This window comes from Pteropus medius, unplaced genomic scaffold, assembly GCF_902729225.1.
Source record: "Pteropus medius unplaced genomic scaffold, Ma_sr-lr_union100, whole genome shotgun sequence".
In the NCBI taxonomy this organism is placed as follows: Eukaryota; Metazoa; Chordata; class Mammalia; order Chiroptera; family Pteropodidae; genus Pteropus; species Pteropus medius.
This window is the reverse complement of record NW_024352787.1, coordinates 16,908,023-16,909,528: the sequence shown is the minus strand read 5'-3', so window position 1 is coordinate 16,909,528 and position 1,506 is coordinate 16,908,023. Positions and strand designations below refer to the sequence as shown.

The 1,506-nt window shown below is 39.8% G+C and overlaps 1 pseudogene; it reads left to right on the top strand.

The window, feature by feature from the left end:
• Positions 1–1,388: 1,388 nt before the first annotated feature.
• LOC120592062 (uncharacterized) lies at positions 1,389–1,506 on the top strand (annotated as a pseudogene).

The window sequence follows — 1,506 nt, the reverse complement described above, 5'->3', positions numbered from 1 at the left end:
TAAATGTTACTGGAGCCTGAATAAAGAGACATCCACAGGAGAAATGGGTGAGACAAAGGCATATATGAGTTATGAATTTGTATAGCTGAGACATGGCAGGTGAGGAAAAGAAAGGAATAGTTTCTGGTTTCTGGCTTAGATGGCCATGTGATAATAACCAGGACAGATGAAAAAAGGAGGGGTGTTGAGGAATAGGAGAGGGATCCCATACATTCATGTTGAATTTATATTTCTCATGGGATATCCAGGTGAAAACATTCAGAAAGGTGAACTCATCTGCCTAGAGCTCAGTGGATGGTCTAGTTGAACAATCTAGGTTTGGGAATAACAAAGGAAATTTTGTAAACATTCAGATAATCAAAGTTCCACTTCTGGAAAGATGAAGTAGACATACCTTTTCCTATTCCTCCCACTAAATAGAGTGAAAAACACTGGATATTATATATGAAACAAACCTAAGGAGATTCTTAAAGTTAGGGGAAAAAAAAGAAAAAAAAGAAAGACAGATTTATTAGGACCTTAGGATGAGAGAAACACCAGGAGTTCCAGGCTTCTCTTTTTTTTTTTTTTTTCATGCTATCTCAGACTTGGAGCAGAAAAATTTGGCAACCTGGAAACAACAGATACAGATAAAAAGCCCAACAAAGCCTGATCTCTCTAATCAACCTAACAAACCAGAAAACTTTTAGGCAATTTCTGTTCTATTCCATTCAATAAATCACCACAGAAAAAACAAACTGTAGCTCAACCCCAAAGTATGCTATTTAAGGCCAAGTGGAGCACCTGGATTTTTATCTTGATGAAGTTGTAACAAAGTATCTCAACACTCTTGACAGGGTAGGGTCAGAGAAGGCCATGTAGGGAACCAGGATTCTCATCCTGAACAGCCAATAATGAGCTCCATCTAGTCTTATGGTGTCAGTGGAGTGATGAGGAGCATGGATATCCAACTCCACCTAGCAGAAATGAGGCATCCCTTTCCCTCCCTGCTGGGGGGTGGTGTCAGAGGAAGCCTATTAGAGAGTGGGGATTGTCACTATCACCCAACGGTAACAAGACCGCCCCCACTACAGTGTCAGTGGAGACTATATGAGCAACTGGAACTTCTGGCTAACCAAGCAATAACAAGGACTTTCCACCTTGTCAAAAAAGGCTGAGTGAAGAACCTGCACTCACACCTTCACCTGGCAGTACCAAGGCAGCTCCCCTTCCTCTCCTGCTGAATGGGTGTCAGGGAAAACCAGAAAAAGCAGAAGGTTTAAATAAGATTTAGAGCCTTATAACACAATACAAAAATGTCTACATTTCAACTGAAAACTGTTCATTAAACTAGGAACTAGGAAGATCTCAAATTAAGTGAAAAAAGACAATCAATAACTGCCAACACCAAGACTATACTTTCAGGGATCATTTCTATAGTTTGTGAATAACTGCCAACACCAAGATGGCAGTGATGTTAGTTATCTGACAAAGATTTTAAAGAAACCATGTCAGATAAACATCTGA